This window comes from Mastomys coucha, unplaced genomic scaffold (assembly GCF_008632895.1).
Source record: "Mastomys coucha isolate ucsf_1 unplaced genomic scaffold, UCSF_Mcou_1 pScaffold12, whole genome shotgun sequence".
Lineage (NCBI taxonomy): Eukaryota > Metazoa > Chordata > Mammalia > Rodentia > Muridae > Mastomys > Mastomys coucha.
The window spans coordinates 24,804,782-24,814,721 of NW_022196894.1; the positions used below are offsets into that span (position 1 = coordinate 24,804,782).

At 36.5% G+C, this 9,940-nt stretch overlaps 1 non-coding gene across 1 annotated transcript; it reads right to left on the reverse strand.

The window, feature by feature from the left end:
- Positions 1–482: 482 nt before the first annotated feature.
- On the reverse strand, positions 483–610 carry LOC116086723. Its single transcript, XR_004117087.1, has one exon. It is a non-coding gene; the product is annotated as a small nucleolar RNA SNORA17 (small nucleolar RNA).
- Positions 611–9,940: the final 9,330 nt, after the last annotated feature.

The following is a 9,940-nucleotide window of genomic DNA, read 5'->3' on the forward strand; positions in this document are numbered from 1 at the left end:
CACTGGCTACACACACCCATTTCTTTCTCACTACTCTGAAGCCTCCTTTCTATCCTTCATCATCATAACATCATACTTCTTTTTCTCTGGCTCTTCCATTTTTCCATCATTTCCTTGCCTGGGTCTCTGAGTGTCCAGGGTCGTCTTAGGAATGGACTCAGAATTGCTGTGCCCTACTTATGCATTATGTTATTAGGAAGTGTCCTCATACATGGTTTGCCTCTCCACCTCCATAACTAGGCCTGCAGGACACCAGACTGGTGGTGGTATCAAGCTATCTTCCTGTACAAGGCCCATGGCATTGGTTTGCTTGCTTCTTGCCTGGGAATACCTGAGTGACACCTGTGAGAATCATCTGTCTTGTACTCATACGTATGGCCTGCAGTTCTAGGCAGGGGTTTACCTACTCGCCAGCTTGCTCCCTGCTCTGGGAGCTTGCCCAGGCCTACATGGTGCCAGGCTAGTAGTAGCTGTTTTCAAGGAGTGTTAGGCTACTACTCAGATAAGCACAGGTCAGAACACTGAGCATAGACATAGCCTTTCCCCTCTCTACCACCTACAGTCACACAGTTGACCTAGCAGCCATACCTGCAACACCTCTAGGGGGAAGTACAGGGTCTTCCTTATTTCTTTTGCATAGGAAGGTCGGTTAATGTTTCTGTGACTTGTTCACTACATCTCTGAAATGAAGATAATGATAAGGGTCAACATTTAAGATGCTGTGTTTCCTTAGTTAAGTGTTTTAACTAAGGGCTTAGGATGTGATTAAGGCCTTAGGCTTGTTGTAGTGAATAGTATTACTGACCATTTAAAAAGGTTAAAGGCAATGTTATTCCTTTTGTCCTGACATTGAAAGATGTGGAATTCCTCTTTTACCATGAAAAGGAGCCGCAAAAAAGTGAACACCAGACATTGAATCCCTTGAGGACTTAATTTTGAACATTCAACCTTGATAAATGTGAGGAATAAATATTAACACTTTATAAATATAAGAATAAATATAAGTATCAGGTATTTTCTAAAGCAGTATGAACAGACAAGTGCCTAGCATGTAAGTGCTCTCCAATTGAGAGTTTGCATTTCCATTTCGTCCCCAGATTCTAACAGAAGCGTGTGGCTCTGCTATGGAAATTCAAGACTGCTATCATACTAGTGTTGCAGGAATTAATAAAAAATGAATCTACCCAGAAAGCTCCCTTTCCCACTGGAACACATTCTAATGCCAGTGCTGTTCAGCCTCAACACTAAGTCCCTGCAGGCATTTGCTATTTCCTCCCAGATAGCAGCAACATCTCACTCACATGCAACGATTTACACACTCCCACAATCATTCATCTAGCTAGTTCCTAGTATCCGGTAGGTAATGCCTGACTCTTGAGGCTTTAATATCCAATCAGGTTTATATATAATAAATAAGATCACAATTTATAAGATGCCAATACAATAATTTCAGAACCAATAATAAAGACAATATTTCAACCCAATTAATCTATCCTTGTAAAAACCTTAGCCTGGTTATAACCACGTGGGGTCTGACTCATCCTCATCCTCTGACACCATGTTGAAGATCCTTCTCCTCCTTTCTGACCTTTCTCCTCCTCCAACTCTAGCCGCACCTCTATATTCCTGTCCAATCACAGGCCTGTCTCTGCCCTAATGTGATTGGTCAGAGAAAATGCTGCAACATACTAGAATGAAAATTTAAATTTATATGATTTGGTCTTAATGGTAGAGTATTTGCATAATACTAAAGAACCTGACTCTAAATAAACAAATATTCAAATCAATAAAATCTAAATAAATATTTTTAAGTAAGATAAAATTTTCTGAACCAATTGGCCTTTAGCCATAGACTATTAGTACTTTCCCAAGAAACAAATAACAATTTGCATCAATCCCATGGTTCTTGTAGTTTTAATAATCAATCATAATATAATAATATTCTTTGAATGTTTAGTGGATTTAAATTTAATTTCTGAAAATTAATCTTTTCTTCTAAAGCTCATGAAACCAACATTTATGAAAGCCTACACCAAATAGTGGTGGATTTAGGAAGACTGTATTAAGTAAACTGTCTGAGTATTGGTTTTGTTACACTCTGTTTGCTCTAAAGAAACAACCTTAATATATGTAGATCTTGGATTCTTCATGTGTAAAGGGCTAATAATAGTTTCTTTCTCACAAGTAATATTACAGTAAACATTCAAAATCTCTGTGTAGTCATTGTTACACTTGTGACTACTTCAAATTAGCTTGCTTCCCACTGGTTCAAAGAAGTTATAACAACAGCAGATGATGATGTATAACAAGATCAGTAATTATTAAAGGGAAAATGGATGTGTTAAAGCAGTCCATAAAAGGAAGGGTTTTTAAAGATGTTCAAATGAGAAGACAAATTCTATTTCCATAAATGAAGATGTATCTGTTTATTCCATTATAACAGAAACAGTGTGAGGAAAATACTGCAGTATGTTTAATGATGAAATGTATCATTTTGCCAAAGGGAGTACCATTTAGATCAGGGGAGATATTAACAAAAAATAATCAGCTGAAATGCTTCAATATCCTTGATAATTCAGCTGGGTTTAGAACTTCACACATCACAAAAAGCAAAAACATGCATTTACTGGGGGTTTATCATAAGGAATTGATACCACTAAAAAATGAAGGCATAGTCTAGACAAGTCAGAATACTGAGAGCCAAGAGAATATATTTAGTTCCAGTCCAAAAATTCTTTTGGTGTCTTGTAGAATGGGCTGAGCAGAAATAAATATCTTCAACAGCTTTTTAAAGCCCACAAATGTTAAGGTATACTATTGTACCCAGAAGACTAGGAGTCATAATTAAAGGGGAGAGAAATCTTTTCCATGAAAAGTAAAAAGAAACGGATTTAAGATACTTATTTCTGCTAAGACCATTCTACAAGACACCAAAAGAATTTTTTTTTTTAGTCTGAAGAGGTTAAACACACCCAAGAAGGAAGAGGGAATAAATAAACAATTCTAGAAGAGGTTTTTAAAAGAATCTAAGAAAATACCATCATCACAATTAATAAACACTATTGAGCACCAATTCTGAATCATAATGATCTGAATTCCCTATTTAACAAAAGCAGGTTTACAAATTTGATTAGAAAATATAGGCTTGGCCCTAGAACTGACCTTGTGCCACAGTTCTGTGCAGCCCAATGCCACCATGCCCAGAGATAGCTTGTCCCCCATGAGTGCTGATATACCAAAACTCAGAGATGAGAACACCACTATTGCCCCAATACCTGGCCCAAGAAGGACCCACACAGGGATCACAGGGTCCAGGAACCTAGGAGTACCAGATCACAGGAGGTAAGCACAAGAACATAAGCAACAGAAAACAAGGCTACTTGACATTATAAGAACCCAGTTCTCCTACTACAGCAAGTCCTGGATACCCCAACACACTTGAAAAGCAAAATTCTGAACTAAAATCACATTTCATGATGATGATAGAGGACTTTAAGAATTACATAAAAAACTCCCTTAAAGAAATACAGGAAGACCAAAGTGTGGATACTTTGGTCCTTCTTAGAAGTGGTGAAAACCCACAGAAAGATATACAGAGACAAAGTGTGGAGCAGAGACTGAAAGAAAGCCCACTCAGAGACTGCCCCACCTGGAGATCCATATCATGTACAGTTAACAAACCCAGATCCTATTGTGGATACAAAGAACTGCTTGCTGACAGGAGCCTAATATAGCTGTCTCCTGAGAGGCACTGTCAGAACCTGACAAATACACAGGTGGATGCTCACAGCCAGCCATTGGACTGAACTCAGGCTCCGCAATAGTGAAAGAATAGAGTGAGAGAAAGGACTGAAGGAAGTGAGGGGGTTTGCAACCCCATAGGAGGAAAAAAATATCAACCAACTGGACACCCCAAGAGCTTCCAGGGAATAAACCACCAACCAAAGAGTGCACATGGAGTAAAACATGGCTCCAGCTGCATATGTAGGAGAAGCTGGCCTTGTTAGACATCAATGAGAAGAGAAGCCCTTGATCCTGTGAAGCCTTGATGCCCCATTATAGAAGAATGCCAGTATGGGGAGTCAGTAGTGGGTGGGTTAGTGGGGGAAGACCCACATAGAAACTGGGGCAAGGGGGATTGGATAGAGGGTTTTCAGTTAGGGGAAACCAGGAAAGTGTATAACATTTGAAATATAAATAAATAAAATACCTAATTAAAATTTTTAAAAAATATATCATTGTAAGTTAAAGAAAGCTGAGAAAAAAATACAAAAAGCAAAACAAAACAAACAAAAAGAAATACTGGAAAACACAGGTAAACAGGTAGAAGCTCTTAAAGAGGAAACATATAAATTCCTTAAAGAAATACAGGAAAACACAGCAAAACTGGTGACAAAATTAAACAAAACCATCCAGTATCTAAAAATGGAAATAGAAACAATAAAGAAATCCCAAAGGGAGTCACTTCTGGTGATAGAAAACCTAGGAAAGAGATCAGGAGTCATAGATGCAAGTATCTCCAACAGAATACAAGAGATAGAAGAAAGACTCTCAGGTGTAGGAGATAACATAGAAAACATTGACACAATAGTCAAAGAAAATGCAAAATGCAAAAAGCTCCTAACACAAAACATTCAGTAAATCAAGGACACAATGAAAAGGCCAAACCTAAGAATAATAGATAGAGAAGAGAGTAAAGATTCCCAACTCAAAGAGCCTAAAGAAAGAGATGCCCATAAATGTACAAGAAGCCTTGAGAACCCCAAATACATTGGACCAGAAAAGAAATTCCTCCCATCACATAATAATCAAAGCTCCAAATGCACAGAACAAAGAAAGAATATTAAAAGATGTTCCATAAGCAGGGGGTCTGCTGCTAGTGGCCCTCCTGTGGCTCTCTCTCCTTCTCCCTCTGTCCTTCTCTCTCTCTCTCTCTCTCTCTCTCTCTCTCTCTCTCTCTCTCTCTCTCTCTCTCTCTCTCCCTCTGGAGGCAGAGGAGCTGCTGCTCAGGCCTGGGTCTCTCTCTCCCAGAGCTGACCTGTTGCTGCACGGCACCTTAGTTAAAAGGGAGGCAATGTATGAATGAGTTATTTTATTTTAGGAAGGATAGAATATGCTGGTTGAGTAGAAAGAAGGAAAGGAGAGGAAGGAGGGAGATAGAAAGGAAAGGAAGAAAGCAAGAGAAGAGAACAAAGAGAGGAGAGAGAGGAACAAAGAGCAAGAGAGAGTAAGAGTAAGAGAGAGAGTGAGATAAGAGCAAAAGAACAAGAATAAGAGAAAGAGTGGAGAAAAGTAAGAGAACAAGAGAGTGAGAGGAAGTAAGAGAGATGAAGTAATGAGAGGAGTAATAGAGTGAGGGAGCAAGAGAACAAGAGTAAGAGAGGAAGTAAGAGAACAAGAGAGTGAGGAGGGGGCAAACTGCCCCTTTTATTTTATACAGCGTGGCATTATGGCTTGTGGTCAGATGACTGGGTATAAGGTCCAGCTAGAATGCTGGGAGCTTGAGGTATTGTCTGCCTGATGGAACACACATCTTCTGCATGGGCAGTTGTGAGGGGTCTGGGCTGAAATCTGAGCCATTGGTCTCAGGAGCTATCACTGAACTTCTACCATCCCTTGTGAACAAATTTACTTTGCTCAGTGGGTCTCCGGGGTTTGCAGGTTGCTGCTTTACTGGACTCTGGCTGTCAGAAGTGCCCACTGCTCCACAAAAAGATGTAAGGGGAAAAGGTCAAGTAACATATAAAGGCAGACATCATAATAACACAAGACTTCTCAACATTGACACCAAAAACCAGAAGATCATGAACAGATGTCACACAGATTCTTAGAGAACAAAAATGTCAGTCCAGGGTACTATACCTAGAAAAACTCTCAATTACCATAAAGGGAGAAACCAAGATATTCCATGACAAAACCAAGTTTAATCAATATATTTCTACAAATCCAGCCCTACAGAGAATAATAGATGGAAAACTCCAACACAAGGAGAGAAACTACACCCAAGAAAAAGCAAGAAACATCTTCTTACAACAAACCCAAAAGAAGATAGCAGCACAAACATAATTCTACCTCTAACATCAAAAATAACAGGAAGCAGCAATCACTGGCACTTAATATCTTTTAACATCAATGGATTCAATTCTCCAATAAAAAGACATAGACTAACACACTGGATATGTTACAGGACTCAGTAGTTTGCTGAAACACATCTAAGTAACAAAGACAGACACTACCTTAGTGTAAAAGACCGGAAAAAAATTCAAGCAAATGGTTCTAAGAAACAAGCTGGAGTAGCCATTCTAATGTTGAATAACATCAACTTCCAGCTAAAAGTTATCAAAAAAAGAAGATGAGAAGTTCACTTAATACTTACTCATCAAAGGAAATATCTACCAAGATGAACTCTCAATTCTGAACATTGATCCCACAAATGCAAGTGTATCCACATCCATCAAAGAAACTTTACTAAAGCTCAAAGAACACATTGAACGTCACACAATAATAGTGGGAGACGGCAACACCCAATTCTCATCAATAGACAGATCATGGAAACAGAAACTAAATAGGGACACAGTGAAACTAATAGAAGTTATGGACCAAGTGGATTTAATAGATATATAGAGAACATTTCAAACTAAAACAAAAGAATATACCTTTTTCTCAGCACATCATGGTACTTTCTCCAAAACTGACCATATTGTCACAAAACAACCCTCAAGAGATACAAGAATATTGCAACCTATCAGATCACCATGAACTATGGCTGTTTTTCAATAACAAGAAAAACAACAGAAAGCCCACTTACACATGGAAGCTGAACAACTTTCCATTCAATTATAACTTGGTCAGGGAAGAAATAAGGAAAGAACTTAAAGACTTTCTGGAATTTAACAAAAATGAAGGCATGACATTCCCAAACTTATGAAAAATAATGTAAGCAGTGCTAAGAGGAAAACTGATAGCTCTGAGTGCCTAAATAAAGAAACTAGAGAGAGCATATATTAGCAGCTTAACAGCACATCTGAAAACTCTAGGACAAAAAGAAGCAAATACATCAAAGAGGAATAGACAGCAGGAAATATTCAAACTCATGGCTGAAATCAACTAAGTAGAAACAAAGAGAACTGTACAAAGAATCAACAAAATCAGGAGCTGGTTCTTTGAGGAAAAAAAAAAAGGTAGATAAACTCTTAGCCAGACTAACCAGAGGGCACAGAGACAGTATACATATTAACCAAATAAGAAATGAACAGGTAGATATAAACAATAGAAACTGAAGAAATTAAAATATCATCAGATCCTACTACAAAATTCTATACTCAACAAAACTGAAAATTCCTGATGAAATCAGTAATTTTCTACACAGATACCAGGTACCAAAGTTATATCAGGATCAGATAAACCATCTAAATAGACCCATAACTCTGAAGGAAATATAAGTAGTCATTAAATGTTTCCCAACCAAAAATAGCACAGGACCAGAAAGAAGATCTAATAACAATAATCTTCAAACAATTCCACAAAATAGAAACAGAAGGAGCACTACCTAATTTGTTCTATGAAGGCACAATTTTGCTGATACCTAAACCACACAAAGACCCAACAAATAAAGAGAACTTCAGACCAATTTCCCTTATGAATATCTATGCAAAATTACTCAATAAAATTCTTGCAAACCGAATCCAAGAACACATCAAAATGATCATTCACCATGACCAAGTAGGCTTCATCTCAGGGATGCAAGTATGGTTCAATAATGGATATCCATCAACATAAACTACTATATAAAAAACTCAAAGAAAAAAAACTACATGATCATCCCACAGGTGTAGAGATGGATAACTCTATTCCACTATAAAAGCAGTCTTGGGGACAGTAATAACATAATAATCTCATTATATGCAAAAATGTCTGCAGATAAATTCCAATATCTTCTATGATAAGACTCATGGATTACCTAGAAATAAGGGTACTATATCTCCACATAATTATGGTAGCATATAATAAGCTCACAGCCAATATAATACAAAGTGGCAACAATTGAATCACTTCCACTAATATTTGGGAAAAGACAAGGATGTCCATTTTCTCTATTCCTGTTTAATACTTTGCTTGAATTATAGCTAAAAAAATATGACACAAGAAAAGGGATAAGAGGGATAAAGATATGAAAAGAAGAAGTTGAAATATCCCTATTTGTAGATGATGTCATTCTATTCACAAAATTTCCTACAGAATTTACAACTAAATAGTCACCACAGATAAACATATCCACTAACAAATCAGGATAAAAAACTAATCCACAATAAAAGTAGCCTCCTTATATACAGATGACATGCATACTCAAAAAGAAATTATGGGAGGAAATCCTATTCATGTTAACCTCAAAAATATCTTTGAGTGTAACTAATGAAGGGAGAATATTATAAAAATATTGAAGGAGATACCACAAAATGGAAAGACTTCTTTCTTATCCTCATGGAGCAGTAGGATTAAGATTGTGAGAAGAGCTACACTACTAAAATCAATTTAGGAATCTAATGCAAACCTTATTAAAATTGCAATGTAATTTCCATGGAGATTGAAAAAATTTCCTAAAGCTTCTTATGGAAATAGAAGCAACTCAGAATATCCAAAATTATACTGAACAGTAAAAATACTCTGGGAAGTATCATCATTATTAATTTTAAGTCCTTCTATGGAGATATAGCAATAAAAACTGCATGATGCTGGCATTAAAAAAAAAGAGAGTGATCATACTGGATTGAGAACCCTGATACTAGTCCACGAACCTAAGGCCACCTAATTTTTTTTATAAAAGCATAATAAATACACAGTGAAGAAATGAGATCCTCTCCAACAAACATTGCTGGCCAAACTGGATTGGTATATGTAAAGTTTGAAACTAGACACTTTCTTCTCCTATCATGCACAGAAATGAACTTCATATGGTGAATGGTTCTAAGTATAAGACCTGATACTCTGAATCTGATATATAAGAAAGTTTGGAATGTATTTAGCATAAAGGCACCAGAACTGACTTTCAGGTCCCATGTGTAATATCAACAATTATTAAAAGGTACACATGAAACTAAAATGTCTCTTACTGCAAAGGATACCACCATTCAAGTGAAGAGGCAGTCTACAGAATGGGAAAATAACTTTACTATCTGTACATTGAAAGAGAATTAATATCTAGAACACATGAACAAAAAACAAAACAAAAAAACAAACAAAAAAGAGAACATAAGTAAAACAAAAAAATAAATAAAAATAAGAGATGGAACCACCCAGAAGTTTCTCAATAGATGAAATACAAATAGCAGAGATATTTTTGTTTATTTTTCTCTTATATAATACAGTTTCCCCCTCTCCACTCATTCCAGTTCCAACCTCAACTCTTCCTTTTCAGATCTATTCCTCATCCCATTCCCTTTAGAAAGGATCAGGCCTCAAATGGATAATGTCCAATATCCTTAGCCATTAATGAAATGCTAGTTAAACTTATTGAGATTTTATCATATTCCAGTCAGCAGAGCTAAGATTTAAAAACTGAAAACAAACTTGCATGAATTTGAGAAAGTATATATTCATTAGTGATGAAAGTGCATACTTGTGAAGACATTATCAATATCAGTGTAGTGATTTCTTAAAAAGTCAGAAATAGAACTATCATAGGGGAGTGCTATACTGCTCTTAGTCATATATATTCAAAGAATTGTACAACTTACTACAAAGATACTTGCTCATCCATGTTCATTAAAGATCAATTGACAGTAGCTAGGAAATGCAAACAACTTAGATGTTCATCAACTAATGAGTGATAAATAACATATTTACATAATGAAATATTACACATTTGTTAAGAAAAATAATATTCTCTAGTAAATATGTAGACAGATATAAGATAAAGACAAGATGTTTTCTCTCTACATGT